Source organism: Ailuropoda melanoleuca, chromosome X, assembly GCF_002007445.2.
Source record: "Ailuropoda melanoleuca isolate Jingjing chromosome X, ASM200744v2, whole genome shotgun sequence".
Classification (NCBI taxonomy): Eukaryota; Metazoa; Chordata; class Mammalia; order Carnivora; family Ursidae; genus Ailuropoda; species Ailuropoda melanoleuca.
Genome location: NC_048238.1, coordinates 29,582,191 through 29,602,619, shown reverse-complemented (window position 1 = coordinate 29,602,619; position 20,429 = coordinate 29,582,191). Strand labels below are relative to the sequence as shown.

Here is a 20,429-nt window from a genome sequence, read left to right as displayed (position 1 = left end):
TTAGAAGCAATTCAGGAGAGAATGAGTGAACTGAAAATTAGTCCAGCAGATTATATCAAGAATTTACCGTGGAAAAGCAAAAAAGAAGATGGGAAAAAGGGTAAATATCATAGAAAATACAATTAGAAAGTCTAATGTATCTTTATTTGGAGTCCCAAAAGTTTAGGAAAGAAGGTGACCAAAGCATTATTTCATGGGAGTACATCTAAGAATTGTGCAGAATTCATGAAAGATCATAATCTATAAATTCAATAAATCCAATGAATCTCAAGCCAGATAAATAACTTGTTAAAAAACCCACACATGGTAACATCATAGTGAAACTTCAGAATTACAAAGGCAAATATGATATACTAAAACAATGTAGAATAAAAGATTGTCTTCAAATGAACAGCAGTTGCACTGCTTTTTTCAACAGTAATTAAAGTTGGAAAAGAATATAATACTATCAAAGTGCTGAAAAAATATACTACATATCAAAACCTTTGGAATGTTGTTAAAGCTGTAGTTAGATGGAAATTTAGAATCTTAAATGCATATATCAAAAAAAGAAAGGTTAAAAACAAATAAACTAAATAACCACATCAATATTGTGGGACAAGAGTTAGCAAAATAAGCCTAAATGATTCAGAAGAAAGTAAATGGTAATAAAATCATATATTAATAAATATAAAATAAACATATGTTAGAGATCATGAACAAGCCAGAAGTTGACTCTTTGAAATGACTAACACTATTTGAAAAAATTTAGTGTGGACTAATAAATTCCATATGTGAGACAACACAAATAATTAATCACAGGAATGAAAAACGATGTATCTCAACAAAGCCTACAGTTATTAAGAAAATAAGAGAATATTTGAATAACTTTATGCCAAAAATTTGAAAAAATTAAATAAAACTTTCATTTAAATATAAAATTGCATCACCTAGGAATATATCTAAACAAAAGGTATCTAATACGTCTACATGTAAAACCATATAATTTCAAAACTCATTAAGAGAGCAGACATAAATGGAGAGGTATACCATGTTTATGGATTGGAAAGTTCAGTAATGTAAAGATATCAATTGTCCCCAAATTTTTTTATAGACTCAATGTAATCCCAGTCAAAATCCCAAAAGAATTATTATGAAATTTTATAAACTGTTTCTGTAATGTACCTGGAATAAAAAGGGACACATAAAGATAAGTGATTTTGGAAATAAAGTTATTAAGTCTTTTGGACACAATGATATATTAACAGACCAAGGGAACAGACTAGAAAGACCCAAAATGACTCTTGTATGCCAAATGGCCACTTGATTCATGACAGACATAGTTCTTGCATAAAAATGGCAAAAAATGGCAAAAAAGTGGTCATTTCAATAAATGGTTTTGGGAAAATTGGTTATCCTTATTAAATAAAGGAAAATTGGAGCTCTACTTCAAGTAATACACAAAAATCAAATCCACATAGATTAGTGCTCTAAAATGTGAAGTGTAAAAATAAAAAAGCTTTTAAAAGATAATATAGTAGAATATTTTTCAGAATTCTGGGAAGGATATATATCTTAAATAAGACACACTTGCACCAATGATTCAGAAACAGGATTGATAAATTTGAAAATGTTAACATTAAGAACTTTTTTTAATTTAAAGACAACGAGCCAAAAGATATTCTACAGAATAGGAAAATAAACTTATCATATATACAACTGGCAGGTGACTTAAAGAACTCTTACAGATTAATTAGAAAAAGACAGACATCTTGATAGAAGAAAAGATGGGAAAAATATTGAACAGGGGTTAGTGAAAGAGTTGCTAGGGAAATGGTAAACTTACAACATACTTCCATATTGCACAGTTTGTTGAAACAATTAAAACTAAGACGTACCCAAGTGATGGGAGTGATGTAGAACAGTGGAAACTCTCATAAACTGCTGTGTGGAATTTAAATTGTTAAATCATTTTAGAGCATAGTTTGTCAACATCTAGTAATTTTGAAGATGTATGTACCTGATGGTTTTGCAATTACATGCCAGACAAACACTTTAGAAGAACGTGCACATAAGCACCAGGATCTCTGTACATATATTTATTTCAGCATTTGTATAATAGTCTGAAACTGAAAATAATGCAAATCTACACCAAAAATAAAATGGATAAATTGTAGGATATTCATATGACAGAACATCATCAACAATGAAATCAAACAATATACAGCTGCATTCAACAAACTTTATATTAAGAGAAAGAAACCAAATATAAAAGGATACAAGTTTTATGTTTTTTGCTTATGTGAATTTCAAAAATAGGTAAAAAAAAAGAGAAGTACATTTTCTAGGAATATATGATGAAACTTTAAAAAAAACAATGAAGGAGCGCCTGGATGGCTCAGTCGTTAAGCGCCTGCCTTTGGCTCAGGTCGTGATCCCAAGGTCCTGGGGTTGAGACCTGCATTGGGCTCCCTGCTCAGCAGGACGCCTGCTTCTCCCTCTCCCACTCCCCCTGCTTGTGTTCCCTCTCTCGCTGTCTCTCTCTGTTAAATAAATAAATTTTAAAAAATAATAAAAATAAAAAAACAATGAAGTATGAGATTGATAAGAGAGCTTCTGGGAAACTGGCCATGTTATACTTGATTCAGGCATTTATGTTTTCTACTTTCTGTATGTTTGTTGTATTTTTTTTTAATATTTTTAAAAATATTAGTTAAAGACCACATGATTTTTTTTTTGGCAAAATCTTCAAAGCTACTCTGCTGACATACATTTAAATATTACTTGCTAATAACAGAAGTAGATCTGCTAGCAGTAATGGAGAAATGAAAGAGAAGATTGTTTCTGCCCAAAGCTCAAATTTCTTTTCTAGCATTGAACTTGAGAGCAATCAGTCAACAAATTCCCTCCTCCTTACAAAGATGCAGACATTCTGATGATGATAACTTGGTGATCACTGTTATAACCTTCTTTTCTTGGGAAAATATATAAAAGAATGTGGTAATGGTGGGCTTTTCTCAAAAACAATAGAAGAACACAAAGAAAAGCTATTCAGAAAAAAAGAGGTTGAGAAAATGGGGAAACATTCAAGAAATGTGAATCATGGAATTATTTTGAACTATAGAAAGAAGTCAAATTGGTAGAATAAAAATTGGATATTTCTCAAATAGTTTAGGATGGGGAGCAATATGGTATGTATTTGCATCATGCATATAATGTGTGTCAGTGAAAAAATTATAGTCTGAATAGCCTACCCCAGATTTCTCTTGAAATCAATTATCCAATTTTAGGAAAACATCGTGATAAGGGCCCTGATGTTAGCATCACCCAAGAAAACAAAATAGATTTACTGCTTTACTTGCTAGTAAGGCAAATATGTGCATGTGTGTATGTGTGTCTTCTCAGAAAATAGTAGTAAGCTAAGGACTAGGTGGAGTGAGGTAACCAGTCAAAATTCTGTGGTAGTAATACGGTGAAGGACATTTAATGTTTAATGCATAATGTGTTGCACTGATGTAATGCATTTATTTGGTCTCCACATGCCCAGATCTGTCTCACTCATGGAAACTTTGTATATGTTCACTAACTAAGGTCACTATGATCCAGGCCAACCATGAAAAGATAGATTTATGGACATTACTTGAACTAAAAATAACTTTAATATGTAATATTAATATGACTACCATCACAGTGTGTGCCTTCTTCATAGTATAGTCCAGAGAAGTAAATCCACTTTCTCTCCCAAGTCCTACTTGCCATGACTCACACTAGGGTCACCGCCCTTTGACTATAAGTCATCCAAAGTTAGGTATTTTACCCCATGCAAAGATCCTATGAACCATACGAGTTATAGAACAGCTTTCTGTTCTTCCATAATTATTTTATAATGTGCAGCTCTTCATCAGTGAAGTGCATCAGAACTGTACTCATATTGTCTAGGCATGTGCAGGCCTGCAGTCATTTGAAGCACACATATAAGGACTGCAATCCCAAATCTTCTAGGGCAGTAATTCTCAAAGTGTGGTTTCTGGACAGCAACAACAGCACCTGGGAACTTTTTAGAAATGCAAATTTTTTGGCCCCACTCCAGACCTATTGAAGGAGAAACTCTCAGGAATGGAGACCAAGAACCTCTGTGTTACAAGCTGTTCAGGTGATTCCGATGTATACTTAAATTTGAGAACCACTGATCTAGGCTGATTGGTAATAATGATTAAGTTTTCTGTATTTCTCAAGAGCAGCTGAACAAAAACAAGAGCAGACTTGTGCTAGCACATCGCTTACATACCAGATCATTCTCTGGTTAGGCTGCCATGACAATATAACTTAACTAATAAAGACTTTATATCTTGGCAAGTGATTCTGGGCATTTTTTCAAAGCACAGGCTATGAACCTGCTTTGTGTGGGTTTGTTTCCTAGTTCTGACTGTACTAATTGTGTTGCCTTAAGCAATTACTTAACCTCTCTATGCCTCTCGGGCTCCCTGCTCAGCAGGGATAACAATATAACTTATTTATAGGATTATGTGAGATTAAATAATATAAACTTTTTAGAACAATATCTGGATTGACAGCTTTATATAAATACTTGTAAATACTTGACATCATTAATACCAAAGAGAATATATTAGAAAGAACAGACAACTGACATAGGAGAAAACCAGGTAGGAAATTTGTTGAAAGAACAGACAGCAATTAACCTGGACAAAGGAAGACTAAGAAAATACATTATAACTGCCTTTACAATGTGTTGCTCCCAATAACAATGTTATAAACAAATAGAAGTCATAAGAAGGCAATCTTTGGTTCAACATGAGTGTATGTCATATGTTAAAGTGTATTTCAGATGTTAAAATATCGAAATAGGGCAAAACTCAATAATAATGTGCACTGGATCTAGCATGATTGGTGATTGGTCTCCCCGATCTCTCTCTTTTGTCCATAACCTGTTCTTAAATGTAACTGGGAAAATTTCTTGTATTGGGAATGGGAGGGAGTGAGAAGATTAGGAAGTGATAACTACTGGATTCTTTGGGAGTTTCTGACTTCAGTGTACAGTCAGTTGTGTAAAGCATAATCTTCATTCTCTGCTTTTGTGCTTTTGACAGTTCAGGCTGTTTGCAAAACATACTGTTTTCTTAAACTCACAATATAGTGACCTCACATTTTATGTAATTAAAGTTTTGGATACCACATACTATGTTATAGTGGAGTTTTAAGGAAATCCCATTAAGATTACTGAAGAGCCCCTATTCTAAGTCCCTTAGTGGACCTCTGCTGCCCAGACTTCTAAACTTCACTCCTGGGACCCCTCAAACTTTTCATGGTCAAGAAACTGCCCAGCAGGTCACCTTGAAGATGCTGCTCCAAAACGAAGTCTGTTATACATTTGTCTAATCTGATTTGTCGATGAATTGTTAAAGATACTGAATAACACCCAAACTCCTATGCATTTCCTTGTTTTTCTTTATGGCACTTACCAAAAGATACTTACTTACCTACTTATTTATTTATTTAGCACCAAAAAGGCATGATCCTGTTCTGTTTGATTTATCACTGTAAATTTAGCACCAAGATGAGATACAGCACAAAGAAGTACACTAAGTAGGTGTTGAATTAATGGACAAGTAAATAAATGAATATATATATCTTCCAAGTAACAGATGACCACGTTTTAAATAATGTACTATATCTAACATCTGGCAGGGAATTACCAACAAAATTAAATACATACAGTAAATTTAGTTTGGGGTACATTTAATAAACATCATGAACAGACTTAAGATATCAACATTTGCATTTCACTGATATTAAAATTCATGTCATTTTCCTCATAATAGATGAAAAAGCTCATTCCTTACTTTATCGATGCTAATTACAATGTAAAACACCTTTTAATATCATAATGGATGAGAAAATTAATCTCTGCAAACTGGTGAAGCATTATTTAAAATATTAATTGGATTTCAATAAGCATTTAATAGATTATCAATGATTTTAAGTCTGTGTAATGACTGATTGGAAGCTTTATAGAATATGGCATATTAATAGCAAGGAATCTGAATAACAAAAAGAATTCAGAAGTATGAGATTTTAGGGATCTGTTAAAAAGACATTCAAAGTTTAAGGACATGGAGCTCATGTAAAACAACCAAAATCTACTTATCTAACATGTAGATAAATATTTGATTATAATAATCATTTTTTAGAATGCATAGAAATGCAGAAACCTAAGGAAAATTATAACTTCAGGGAGGGAGAAAAATAGAAGGAATAATTTGCTGTGGAAATGATACCAGTGATAGAAATTCTAGAGGCAGTATGGGTTAGTGATTTGGCATCAGAGTTGAGTTCAGATTTGACTTTACCACTGACAAGCTGAAAGACTTAGGCAAATTATAAAAAATTTCTAAGCCTGTCCACCCTTTTCAATACATATATCTTCCTCGACTTATGATGGGGTTACATCCCAATAAACCCATTGTAAATTGAAAATAACATAAGAATAACATAAGTCGAAAATGCATCTAATACACTAATCCACTAAACACCATAGTTTAGTTTAGCCCACCTTAAACCTGCTCAGAACACTTGCGTTAGCCTATAGTTGAGCAAAATCATCTAACAGGAAGTCTAGTTTATAATAAAGTATTGAATAACTCATGTAATTGATTGATCACTGTACAGAAAGTGAAAAACAGAATGGTTATAAGTGTATCAGTTGTTCACCCTGTGATCACATGGCTGACTGGGAGCTGGGGCTCACTACCACTGCCCAGCATAAGAGAGTATTATACAATACTGTAGCCCAGGAAAGGATTAAAATTCAAAATCTGAAGTAAGGTTTCTACTGAATGCATATCATTTTCATACCTTTGGTTGAAAAATCTTAAGTTGAACCATTTTAAGTTGGGGATTGTCTGTATTTCTCTTTCTTCCTTCATTTTTTCTTTCTCTTTTCCTCCTTTCCTGCCTCCCAGCATCCCCTCCAACCACCTACATTCATATGCCCACACATAGAATTTGTATTTGAGAATGCCAAATTTCTTTCTTTATAAATACAGTGCATTTTTTAAGCAGTATTATTACCATAGACTCTCATTGCTTAATCCATGCATAAGACCTATTTTCCTCCTGGGGGAGAGGGACATGTTCTCTATACAAAAGGCTGGCAAACATAAGGACAGATACAGTGAAAACCAAATTTAGTGCAGAGAAACATTTTACTCCTTAGCTCCCACTCATGTCTTCTGTGCCTGTTTTTGAGTTAATCTAGTTCAGGTTTATTGATCAGATTCAACATTTTTTGATGTATTTAACTCACATCAACATCATTTTAGCATGACAGAAAGATTCTGTTTTTCTCTGCCAGCCCTTTTTGTTATCTAGGTTCCAGGAGGAGATTAGGGGTAGTAACAAATAGCTGATCAAGACCTGCAAGGAAAATATATTTGAGGATAGTTTCTTCTTCTAGTTTACTCTTTCTTTCAATAATTGTAATCTTTTGGTTGAAAAGACCATCCTGGAACACAAAAGCATTCAAATATTTGTATTTTACATTTTATGTGAGAGCATATGAAATATCTGTATTTATACCAAATGTGTGCCTGCTTATGGGATATGCAGTAATAGCAGGACATCCAAAATTGGCCTTTTACAGGGTGGTACTACTGCATTTGAAGGAAAAACTGAAATAATGGACATAAGTATTGTAATTTTTTAGACTTTATTTATTTATTTATTTGAGAGAAAGTGAGAGCAGGGTGAGGAGCAAAGGGGGGAAAATCTCAGGAAGACTTTGTTCTGAGCATGGAGCCCGATGTATGGCTCTTTCTCATGACCCTGAGATCATGACCTGAGCTGAAATCAAGAGTTGGGTGCTTAACCAACTAAGCCACCCAGATACTCAGTATTGTAATTTAAAGGTAATGGGATAAAGTATCTTGGGATTCAACAACAAAAATTTCTGTAATGAATATGAATATAGTTAATAAGATGTAAGACACCTCAAGTTACAATTTAATGAAACATTTAACTTCTACAGTAGATTTACATAAAATCTTCAGAGAATGACATGAAAGTCCTCAAAGATTTATTGAAGTAGCCTCCCTTCCTACCCCCACAATTATCACACATTCCTAGCCAGATGTTATTTTTGGCAAGGAGAGGGATAAAAACTGTTGTGTCTCAAGGGGCTTCAGTGTTTTGTTTTGTTTTTTTTAAGATTTTATTCATTTATTTGACACAGAGAGAGAGCACAAGCAGGGGGAGTGGGAGACGCGCTCTCCATGCTGAGCAGGGAGCCCAGTGCTGGGCTCAATCCCAGGACCCTGGGATCGTGACCTGAGCCCAAGGCAGATGCTTAACTGACTGAGCCACTCAGGTGTGCTGGGTCTTCAGTGTTTTAAAGCAAGAGTTAATTTCTTTAGAAAACTATCACAGCAATTGGAGCAACGCTTTGCTGTACTTTTCAAGGAGCTATTTACTGTATTTATTCTTGTTAGAATGAGCCCCAGGAATAATTTTAAACCAAAAACTGAAGTCTGGTTTCCATTTTAGCACTGGGCAAATTAGCATTGGTGTAGGGGAGAGGAGTGTTTTTTTGTTTTGTTTTGTTTTGTTTTTTTAATCATGACAATTATCTCAGCTGTTTTACAAACTATTTCTGGAAGTATAGTGAAAATTCACGGGCTCAGACAGGCCGGAAATGTGAACTTCCCCTAGGGAGATTTGACCAGTTGGTTGAAACTTAATAGTAATGAGACTGAATTATCTGTTATGGACCAATGGAGTATGTTCTGTTCTATGGCCTCAGGCTAATTCTGAAATTTAGCCAATCATCTCAGCGTTGCATACCAGACTGAACTGGATGAATCAGCAAAAATATATCTCTGTGACTATAAAAATATCTAAAATACATGCCCTACTCTTCTGAATTAGTATCTTTATGTTCTGATTTGGAGAGAAGCAAATGGATTTGAATACAAACTAATAAACTTTAAGCCAAGCCCATCTCCCAAACTTCCTCTGATATCAATTACTTTCAAGTTTTAATTTATACCTGTAAGTCAGAGTCAGGTCCAGTACAAGGAAAAAAAAAAGGCAGGATAATACTTGATTAATAAGATCTCCATGTCTGGAAATGATTGATTCTAGGATGCAGTTCATGCTAGACTGAGAGCTCATATTTATGATCAAGTCCCTCAAATCCCACTAGCATCCCTAGCATATGCCAAGCATAAAAGAGACATTTATTCAGTGACTGATAACATGTCAGAAGGCTTTGGTTGAACATTTTGTCAAGGATCCACTCCCAAAAGACCACCAGAAATACCTTGATCAAGCAAGTCAAAGTTTACTAAATATACTGCACTTAGAACATCTTGACAGAAGGTTAGCAGCATCCCAAAGTGAGGAAATTAGGAAAACATATTTATAGGGTTTTAGGGCCTGGGATATATGATTTTAAGGCAGGTCTTGCAATGTGGGAAATTAACTTGGAATGGGCAAAGTTTATAACATAATAGCTTTCAGTCAATGGGTAGGCACAGTGAAGCAAGGGCTTGAAATAGTCTAGATGTTAGTCTTCATAAAAAAGCTTATTAATTGGCTCATAGTTTTACCTTTGAGGAGTTGGTACTTCTTGGTGTAAGAGCTAAGGTATTTTTCCTTGCTCTTGGTATAATTTAATATAGGGAAAGAACGTATGCCTGGTCCCAGTATTGTTTAACACAGAGACATGAAATAATGTTTGTTTTAATTAAAAATTAAATGAATAGTAATTAAACCTTTATAGAACCACTTAATGACAAAAATCATCTTAATGAATTAGTCAAATTTACCTAATAGCAAAGAAGTTACTATCTCAGTGCAAAGAATTCAGTAGTATATATATATATTTTTAAGACTTTATTTATTTATTTGGCTGAGAGAGACAGCCAGCCAGCAAGAGAGGGAACACAAGCAGGGGGAGTGGGAGAGGAAGAAGCAGGCTCCCAGCAGAGCAGGGAGTCCGATGCGGGGCTCAATCTCATGACCTGAGCTGAAGGCAGACGCTTAATGACTAAGCCACCCAGGTGCCCCTCAGTAGTATATTCTTAGTTAATTCTTTCCATGTTTACTCTATGTCTTCCTGAAAGTAACTGAACAGACTGGTAATCACCCCTTTTTTGAGGTAGTCAATGCTTTGAATCAATTTTAATTAACTATTTTTGACACTCAAGAGTTTTTGCATCTGTACACCTGTCTAACTTATTTTTCCATACTCCATGTGGGAGGCATTAAAGGATAAGAGAAGACTTTGAATTTTTTTCATCTTTATGCTAATTAATATTTCCGGGATTTCAAATGTTGGTACTTTATCATGTATAGGTAAAACTTTCACTTTTTGAATTAATTATTTCAAGTTTTGATTGGAAGATTAATCTCTCTTTGGTTACATTACCTTCCATGCATATTCTAGATTTTTGTTTCCTCCACTTTGCTTCACTAGCCCATAGCATTCTATCCTGCAGGAAACCTGTAGAAATCCCTTTTCTTCTATTCTCTCTGTTGTTCTGGGTTTTTATATTTTTCTAGTCCTTTACTGCTTTACTGTTGTTTAATGGGGTTTTAGGAAGAAAAGGAGAAAAGAGTGCATACTTGGTCTGTCATTTTCACTGAAAGACTTTTTAGTTAATTTTGTGCACTGATTTGGATGTTACATTTGTTTTTAAATGGTTATTAGGTAATGAAATCTTACTACCCTAAAATATACATCTTAATGGAAAGCAACATAGAATGGTGAAAAATAACTGTAGATTGAGTTAATTCAGTTCTAGTTCCAGTTTTGATGATTCTAGCTTTATGAAGTTGAACAAGTCATTTAACCTATTTGATTTCAGTACCTTCGTCTGTGAACAAGTTGTTTTGCATGCCCTTCTAAGTTTCTTCCAATGCTAATATGCTGGTTCTATTTAATCCCAAGACAAGATATCTAAATTAACTACATTGAAGTACAGAACAATTTGATTATTTTAGCACAAGTTTTATGACCATTAAATCTCAAATCCCAGCTTTTTGGTCTTAAGTCTCAGGTCGACATGCTTTAAAATATTTTAATACATTTGTTGATTCAGGGCAACTAAATATACTGTAACTCAATTCAGTTCTGACACTATGTGATGTTAGTATCAGACTTCAAAGGTATGAGGGCTCAGTCCCACAAGGCTTCCTCCACTTCAGATACCAGTCACAAGGATGAGGTCCCCAGGTTATCCTCATTTCTGTCAGACCTGGCTACTCAGTTTGAAGTTCTCACCACCCCCCTCAAGTTCGATAATTTGCTTGAATGACTCATATAACTCAAATAAAAGTGTACTTGCTATTATTGTTTGTTATGAAGGATACAAATGAACAGCCAGAGAAGAGGTACATAGAGCAAGGCCTGGAAGTATCCTGAGTGCAGGAGCCTCTGTCTTGTGAAGTTGGGATATACCATTCTCCTAGCTCATGGGTGTGGTCACCAGTTCAGAAGCTTCCCAAACTCCTTCTTTCAGGGGTTGTTATAGAGGATTCATTGCATAGGCATAATTTTGGCCACTGACAGTTAACTCAATCTCCAGCCCCTCTCCAATCCCCAGAGGCTGTGTGTGGGGGTGAAATTCCCAAGGTTCTTATCAAGGCTTGATCATTCTGGGACCAGTCCCCATCCTGCAACTATTTAGCGGCCCATCAAGACTTACCTCATTAGAACAAAAGATATTCCTATGACCTTTATCATAGGAAATTCCAGTGGTTTTAGGAGCTCTGTGCCAGGAAACGGGGACAAAGATCAAATATTTTTCTTATTATAATATATAGTACATATGTATATTTACATATACAGAGAGAAATTTAATGCGTATTTCCTTCCCATTTTAAAATTTGGTAAAAAATATCTCTTTACTTAAAAGTCTTGGATTTTGATTCATTTCATTATTAAAGAAACTTTTATAAGAAACTGATTAGACTACATAAGCAAACAGTATCTAGAATTTTACCCACATACTCAGTTCGTTTCATCAGGGGCATAACTACTCCCTTGTGGTATATTAGATACTTAAGGAAGCTATGTAAGCTCTTTAAGCCATGAGGGTACCATTTAGTAAATTGCAACTTCAATGGATTATTAACTTTTTACATAATATATTTCAATTAAAACAAAATTGAATCGCAATGAAATCAAATGGTTGATGCTACATTTAGTCTATGAGCAGGAGAGTAAGCACTGGAAATGTTGCTTGAAGACATATTACCTACAAGAAATCCAATCACTTTAGAAGTGAGCTCACTCATATTTGACTGTAGGCAACCATACATAAAATGAGTAGATACGTATCTTAATCCTTCATCTTACTTAGAGATTCTCCCAGATCTTATCTCCAATATAAAGTAATCCTCATCTGAATACTGCAAAAATAACCACTTTTTAAAATCCAGCTTGAAAGGTCTTGGTAGTAATTTTCCCTTACATAGTTAATTTTGAGTAAGTTAAAACTCTTCAAACCTACTATATGTATAGAGCTAGACTGTCTCTGTGCACTTAAACTACACTCTGCTAATGACTGACTCATTTTTGAAAGTAGAATTAACTATTTCTTGTCCACTAAGGGCACATTTGAGTACACTGAAGAGCGGTGATTAAAACCCATATCATCTGTGTTTTTATAAACTGGCTTATTTTTTTTTAAAGATTTTATTTATTCATTTGACAGAGAGAGACAGCCACTGAGAGAGGGAACACAAGCAGGGTGAGTGGGAGAGGAAGAAGCAGGCTCCTAGAAGAGAAGCCTGACATGGGGCTCGATCCCAGAAAGCTGGGATCACGCCCTGAGCCGAAGGCAGACGCTTAACAACTGAGTCACCCAGGTGCCCCAAACTGGCTTATTTTTGAATTCTAATTTAAGGCCTTAGTGGAGTCACTGAATTCTATAGAAAGAAGAGACATTTTGACGTATTTATTTATAGTATTTTTGATTGTTGGTTTTTGTTATACTACTTTGTATGGTTTTTCACTATCTATTCCTGTTAGTGTCCTGATTGGCCTGTATACACAGCCCACTGAGAAATGAATCCATTGAACTGTGCTTTTATTAGTATAATGCAAGTTCTGTATAGTGCCAGCTTAGAGTAAATATTTGATGGAACATTTCTCTCTCTCTTGAGATCTTTTGACTTTGTCTTCCACCCACACACATCTGTGCTTCTAATTTAAATAGGCTAGCTTAGTACTTCCCTATTCCAACTGAATTAAGTCTTTGGTGATACCTATTTCTAATGTAGCCAAGTTTTTAGTTCCATCATTTAAAAATATATCTCCCAGATTCTGTTTGTAAGCAAATCTTGATAGTAGGAATATTTCTAAGTTTTTTTTTTCTAAGATTTTATTTATTTGACAGAGAGAGACAGCGAGAGAGGGAACACCAGCAGGGGGAGTGGGAAAAGGAGAAGTGGGCTTCCCGCTGAGCAGGGAGCCTGATGTGGGGCTTGATCTTAGGACCCTGGGATCATGACCTGAGCTGAAGGCAGATGCTAACGACTGAGCTACCCAGGCGCCCCTATTTCTAAATTTTTAAGGATAATATTCTCTCTTTCCTTCCTTTCTCCCTCTCTGTAAAAAAAAACAAGTGAAATTTTTACTTCCAGATTACTGCTTCCTCATTTGACCATCATGGGTATATTGTAATTTTTCTCACTGCATAGAGTAAATGAACTAGTTTATAAAACATGATGAACTTGAAAAAATTTAAGTCAGTTTACTATAACTTTACTAGATAAAAAGGCCTTTATGATATGGGGTACTAACTGATCATCTGTAGCTAGCTAGCATCTCTTGTGGCATGGCTTTTCTAATGTAATGGAGAACATCCATGTTATATAAATGAGCCAAAGATGGCTCCTGTAAGTTGTTTATTCACTGGAGGTTGAGATCCATTAGCTTAAAGACCCACTGAAGCCCACCTCAAATATTTCCACATTCCAGTTATTATTTTTTTCATTGGGATATAATTGACATATAACACTGTATATGTTTGAGGTATACACCATGTTAATTTAATACATTTACATATTACAATCCAAACAAGCAGATTTTCAACTTTTTAGAGCATGCTTGCTTTGCATACCTCACAAAACCATACCTAACATACACCAGCCATAGGTAAGGGAAGCCTTGTGGTTAAAAGATCCCAAGCTGCTGCTGTCCATTGGAGCTCTCTGACCCAGGGACTTCCTGCTGTGATGTTGAGTGACATCACCTTGACATTTAGGCACCTTTTCTGAATCCCCTCTATCCAGGGAGTTCTCATGCTTTCTCCCCTTTCTGAGTAGGGACAATGCCAATAGCCTCTGGATAGTCTTCTACTATGAGGGACTTCTCTGAAAGCAAACCTCAAAGCATTGCCCCATAGAGCTTGTGCATGCTACTGTCACCTTGTGGTCATACCTTTTCCCCTGATCAGTCTCTAAATCCCTCAAACCCAAGAGATGTTTTATGTTTTTCAGTGCAGAGCATGCTTACCACAGAGACAAAACTTTTTCTTTTCATTTATTAGATGGGAGAAGCTAAGTAGATTTCATTATATTTATCTTGTTTTGAAAGAATACTGAAAAATGGCTAAATACAGAGTATCTTTATGGAAAATAAACTTTTCCTTTTCTTCCATCATTTTAATGTAACCTGCTTTTCTTCTATTTTCTCCCTCTATGAAATTTATTATGCATATTCTATGTAAGCAACACTCTGCTAAGAGCCATGGGGTATACACAGATTAAAAATATACAATTCACATTCTCAGATTTTCAGTATAAGTCATTTTAAAATATTTTATTTACATGAAATATATGAGAGGATTATATTTTCATTTACTCAGATATAATGGTTCTGATTAATTTCTTTTATTTTATTTGAAGCAGTGGCTTTAAAAAGGCTTAACATTTTCATTACTTGAAGAAATATATACCAAGCGAGGGGAAAAATGCCCATACACTTAATTTATAAAGAACAATGATTTTGGAAATTGAAAAGATGTTTGAAATTTACATTATTTCAGGAAAAAAAGGACAAAATAGAAAAGGACAAATAAAACTCTCTTCAACTCTATGTCAATTTTGGTTTACTTCTACACTTAGATTAACTTACACATTAATATATTGCAAAATATATATGTGCACAGTGGCATTTGATTTTGTAAGTTGAATACTTCTACTACATTCTGAAATTTAGATTCATCTTTAGGAACATTTGAGTGTCTCCCATATGCCAAGCAGAGTTCTAAAAAGCAGTTTACATTAAACCAGGGCAATGACAGTTTCAAACTGGTCTCCAAAGAAAACAAGAGAAAGTGAAGTCAGCATATAGGAGCATCTGACATTCCTTGTATTTGTCTTCCCCCAAAAAATAAAACTTCAGCATCCACCCTCAGCATCTATTCAAAGGGCTTTTGTGGGAGCTGTGGGATTCAGCACCATATAACAAGGAACCTGGGAGGAGGCCTGCCTACCTGTGTGTTGGGTAATGGGCAGACAGATCTCAGTCACAGCTGTGGAACCTGCAGTGACTCAGGAACTGGCACCAGCCCCTCTCAGCCAGAGTCTAGGAGTCCCTGAAAAACACTCGTAGACAATCACCTATGGACAAGAGAACCTTTTCAGAAATTCAGGTTTCCAGAAGGGAAGTCCCAGCACATTGCTGGAGCAAAAACATACAAGTTTGGACACACTGGAGTGGGTAAGAGAAATGGCTTGACTTTATCTGCATCACCCCTACCCTGAGGCAGCACAGCTTAGGGCCAAGATAGGTCTCTTAGCCCATGATTTCTCCTGCAGAGGAAAAGGAGAGTGTGTGCATGAGCACCTGGCTTCCCCACTGGTGCAGGATACTGCCAAAGGAGCTCATTTCTCTCTCACTCCATCCAGAGTACTAAATTGTAAGCCACGTGACTGGAGGGTGGAAAGAGGCTGTGAGAGCTGCAAATAGGGCTCACAGATCCTACTAAATGCATCACAGATTTCATCAAGGAGCCCATCCATGGACAGGTAGGAATGCCTCACTTGCAGGTCCCCCAAAACACAGCTGGCCCATAGGGAACCCCCAGTGCACTGTGTACCTCATGCACATACCACCCCACACTGTGACTGGCTCTCAGTGCAAACTCCTCATGGCGGTGCTGAGAACAAGCTTTGGCAGATAGAAAAGCTGAAAGCTGGCCCAAAAAGCAGGCCAGGGAGAGACCATAAATGTGAGCTTCAGCTCCACCTTTGAGAAAACAAGAGAGGCTGTCAGCACTTGTCCTGGTACTTTGCAGGACCCTGAAAAAGCATTCTGCCACAAGACAGAGGAAAAAACATGGAGCGGGTGTGCCCACAGAAAGTCTGAGATAGCCCCAGAATCTCTAGAAGCGCTGACAGAAGTTATCTCGCTCCCAAAGGCAGATAGTAAAACTTGGGGAGGTGACAGCTACTTCAAATGGAAAGAATAACACAAAACTTCAATGATCATGAAAAATCAAGGTAATATGACACCACCTAAGATCATAATAAATTCTAGTAACTGAACCCAAAGACTCGAAGAATTGTAATTTGCTTGATAAAGAATCCAAAATAGTTGGGGTTTTTTTCACCTTTAAAAATATATATTTAGATGAATGATTCTCCATTCTCTAGGACTCTTAGAAAAAAAGGATCCATTTTGGGGGAAGTACAACAAACAGTGGAGACAGGTGTAGCACCATCCCCCAAATCACCAACCCCCAGGTCCCCAGGCCTGGGCTTGGCCAGTTCTGACAGGAGGTGAGTCCAGGAGTCCATTGAACCTATTCTCTCCAGCCTGGAATTCAGACAGGACAGGCTTTATGTCTCCCATTCCTCTCTCCAAACTCTAGAAACACTTAAAGGGTCCTTTGTACCTGCCCACAGGAAATTGGGGGTGGGGAGCTGGCAAAGGGGGGAGCTGAAAATACACGTTTGGTATCAAAAGTAGCTATTTTAAGAAAACTCAATGAGCTATAAGAAAACACAGAAAGACAATGCAAGGAAACCAGGAAAACAATACACAAAAAGAGAAGTCAAGCAAAGAGATAAAAATTAAATAAAGAACCACACAGAAATTCTGGAGCTGAAGAATACAATGAAATAAATGAAAAATGCAACACAGACCATCAGGATCATGATGAATAAAGCAGAAGAAAGAACCTGTGAGTTACAAGGAATTTTGAAATTATCCATTCAGAGTAGAACAAAGATAAAAGATCTGTGGGATACCATCAACAATACCAATTTGCAAATTACCAGAGTTCCAGAAGAAGGAGAGAGGGAAAAGAGGGAAGAAAGATTATCTAAATGAATAATGGCTGAGAACTTCAAAATGTGGGGAGAGATTTGGATATCTAAGTTCATGAGGCTCATAGTCAACAACAAAAAAATCTGCTTAAGATCCTCTTCAAGATACATTATAATAAAATTGTCTACCAGAAACTTACTTCAGCTTTAAGGACACCCATAGGTTTAAAGAAAAGGAATGGAAAAAGATATTATAAGAAAAACAGAAACCAAAGAGATTTTACATCAGTCAAAATAGACTTTAAGCTAAAAACGGTAACAAGAAACAAAGAAGGTCATTATATAATGATAAAAAGGTTGATTCATCAAGAGGATAAAACAATTGTAAATTTATATGCACTCTACATAGGAGCACCAAAATATATTAAGCAAATACTAACAGATATGAAGAAATAGACAGCAAAATAATACTAGTTGGGGACTTCAATACCCCACTTTCAGCAATGGATAGATCATCCAGACAGAAAATCAATAAGGAAACATTGGACTCGAACTATACTTTAAATAAAACTAACAGATATAATATAGAACATTCCACACAACAGCAGCAGAATACACACTCTTCTCAAGTGCACATGGAATATTCTCAAGGATAGATCATATGATAAGTCACAAAACGAGTCTTAATAAATTTAAGAAGATTGAAATCATATCAAATTTTTTATTTTTTGGTTTTGGCCAAACTTTTTATTTAGTATTCTATAGTTGCTTAACACACAGTTAGATGGTCTTACTGGGGGGAGGGGAAAGGGGAGTTTCCTCTAGATTCCAAGGAAATGTCAGAAAGGCAACGTACGGCCATCATTATCCATTTGCTTTATTGGATTTACTGGGCAAATAGCACTTTCCTTACATAAGCAGCTGATCTCAGGTTTTTTATACTGAGAACATTGAGATTTCAGTTTGAAGACACTCTGAAATCCTACCCCTACTATTCTCTAATAGCTAGCTTGTTTGTATAGGCAGAAGGATTTACCTCTCCATTTTAGATGGCTAGATGTTTGTGGAAGGTCTCAGAATTGTATGCATCATTTACTGAGAAAAATTGGATATAAGAAGTGGCCTTTTGGGACACTTTTACTTGGAAAATTACAACACTAGTACACAAGTCAAGTCTTACCACATTTAACATTTACTTGTTGAAAGCAATGTCATAAAGTCAAATAGGGTTAAACAGGTTTTACTTTTTTCCCTCACGAGAATATAAAAATTATAGTAGGGGAATGTAATAGGAAATTTTGAAAAGGTAACACAATTTTTCCTTTTACTAGTCCTTGGGTGGTTCTGACAGAAAAGGTTCCACTCTTTTGTTTGTTTCTTTGAATGGGGATTTTGATCCAAAGTTTTGTTTGTTTTTACTATCTGCTTCTGTGTCCCTCTCTATCAGATCAGCTTCCTTCACAGCCTCCACCTCTAGGTGCTTTGTGGCTTGAAGTGTTGTAGGAATCACATGGAGGAGGATACCTCCTTTTCCATAGAAGGGGGAAGGCCTCTTTCTTGTCTGCCAACCAGATCACGACCACTTGAGTAGAGATCACTTCCACTGCCTTGACTTCCACCATATCCATCATATAAGCTGCTGTAATCATCACAGAGGCTGCTTCCACCACAAGATGGCAGGGGCCCTCATGTAGGTGGAGGACCGTAACTCTCATATGAATCTCTGTAGGAACCTCCACTTCGATGAACTGAATAGTTAGGATCAGGACCATAGCCACCTCTATCACTATAGCTGCTTGATGGGTAATCATCATGTGAACCAGAATGACCATCATCATGATAAGTATAATCTCAGTGATGGAGCTTAATCTCTTGTATCACAAGAACTTGGGTAATCTCTGCTTAAATAACTGTCTTTAGTAGAATACCCATCATCTCTTGGGGACAAATAAACATCTCTATGAGAGGGCAGGGATTCCTTTTAAGGTTTTCCTCCATAACTATCTCTTCCATGTTGCACAGGAGCTCTTCCTTCCATTCCATTGCTGCTGTGAACTGGTCCTGAAGGGGCAGATCTTCAGGAGGAAGACAGCCACTTCCTGATGGTGGTCCCTTTTTTATTGGAAGTGGTCCCTTGGAAGAATTTATGTTAAAATTCATGGAATAGCCACCATCATCCATGTGCCCTTTGCATGAGGGAGGTCCCCTGGTTCCTCCATTTCCTCCTCTTCCACCTCTAAGACCTCTTGGAAGGCCTCTGCTTCTTGGAGGAGGAGGTGGTCCATATCTACCACTTTCAAATGATGGTTCAGTGGCTTGTTCTATCTTGATGGCTTTTCCACCTACGGACTTTCCGTTCACAACTCTGGCTGTATCCTTAGCATCTGCTGGGCTTTCAAAAGTGACAAAAGCAAATCCTCTTGATTTGTGTTTCATAATCTTTCATCAATAGAACTTCCACTATTCGTCCATATTTGCCAAACACGGCTTCAAGGGCTTTCTCATTTGTTTTTGTATTTTGTATTGAAGTCACCAATGAAGAGTTTCCTGGGCAATCTGCTTCAACTATTTTCATCCCCTGATGAGAGTAGGAGGGGTGATGATGGTTTCAAGTTCTTATGAGCTTACTGGCAGGGGCTTTGTAGCAACTCAGCATGAGGGAGAGCTGCTGGTTCTGAGAATGGAAGAGGGAAGCCGCTATTGCTACTGTACAAGAGTGAACCTTATATCAAATTTTAATTCAATAAATTATCTATTTGACTTTATGACATTGCTTTCAATAAGCAAATGTTAAGTGTGTTAAGACTTGACTTGTGTACTACTGTTATAAATTTCCAAGTAAAAGATGAAAACTCTCCTGTAACAACATAGTAAAGTTCTTCTGTTATAACACAGGAGAAAACAAAAACACTTTGGCTCCAAATACAACACTGAACTTCGTAGTTTTACTATAGCTTATCTGATCAACAGGATATATATGGGTATGCAAAATTTCATTGACTTTGCTAACTCAATACTTACATCCATATTTCAAAGGAGAAATAATATTAATTTTACTGTTTTTGAAATAAAGAAGTTGAACATATCCTCTTGATACACAATAACTAAACATTTTAATTGCAATATTTCTTAAAAGTTAAATTTATTAGAGT

At 36.1% G+C, this 20,429-nt stretch overlaps 1 pseudogene; it reads right to left on the bottom strand.

The window, feature by feature from the left end:
- Positions 1 to 18,656: 18,656 nt before the first annotated feature.
- On the bottom strand, positions 18,657 to 19,852 carry LOC100475848 (annotated as a pseudogene).
- Positions 19,853 to 20,429: the final 577 nt, after the last annotated feature.